A 1,070-nucleotide genomic window follows, 5' to 3' on the forward strand; every position below is an offset into this window, starting at 1 on the left:
TGTTTGGGCATTGTCAAACCAGGTTAATTGTGTATTTAATAATATGATTCTTTGTTATAAAAAAATAAAATAAAAATCCAAGTTCTTTTTCCCAAGACTCAACAAAGCAAGGCTACCCCACAAAACTCAAGTGCCATAGATACTTTACGCATGCCAAATTGCCAATGAAGATAAGACATTGCCTCCAAGTACATGTAAGGTGCGTTTTAACCTAATAATAAAGTATTCTGTAGTCTAGAGTAACGATTTGAATAGGTAGGCATGATTATTTAGATCACATAATATCACTGTCAAGATCAAAATACCATCCTAACTAGAGCAAGCTATGTAATTCATTTACGCTCTTTTTTCGTAGTTTCTATCGTACTCTAAATTACTATCTAACCTGTTATTGTCAAATAGTTAGTCAACAGAGGAAAAGAAAATACGAACTGATAACCAACGAAAAACAGGGATGGCTTCCAATTATTCAAGCTATATATGTGTACCATGTATGGAGTACTATTTACATACATGATAGTGATACAGCCCTCAAATATGAGGCAATATTACATGTGTGCCATAATGTATCACTTTCTCATATGGGGTTACATGTATTGGATACATGATAGATTTTCTTTAATACATATATCTACTTGTACCAATCACCAATCCACATCAAACGCTTCTTTTGGTAATCCTTACCTTTAAACCATGTTCATATGAAGTACAACAGAAACACTTGGTGAGACGGGATGACCTTCAACCATTTCAACGTGAAAATTCCATACGATGGAGGTTGCAACAATTTTCATTTGAATGAATGCCATAGCATTACCCAAACAACTCCTGGGCCTCCACCAAACGCTTGAACTTAAATGATGGTACAGAAATTAATCCTCCTTGCTCCGAAATCCATCTCTCTAGCTTATATTGCATGCAATCTTCGCCCCATATTTCTTCCATCCTTCCCATTGCATATAGAGAATTATAATGGTGGATTGGCACTAATATGGCGACCACTAGGAAGAATGTCTGCTTTAACTGCAGTTCTAGGATCAAAAGCCACCAGCAGGTATAGACGTAGGCAT

General features: G+C 36.0%; 1 pseudogene; it reads right to left on the reverse strand.

Moving 5' to 3' along the window:
- Positions 1-853: 853 nt before the first annotated feature.
- Positions 854-1,070, reverse strand: part of LOC136064329 (alkane hydroxylase MAH1-like) — a 2,903-nt pseudogene continuing 2,686 nt past the window's right edge.

Source organism: Quercus suber, unplaced genomic scaffold, assembly GCF_002906115.3.
Source record: "Quercus suber isolate HL8 unplaced genomic scaffold, Cork oak 2.0 scaffold_666, whole genome shotgun sequence".
NCBI lineage: Eukaryota > Viridiplantae > Streptophyta > Magnoliopsida > Fagales > Fagaceae > Quercus > Quercus suber.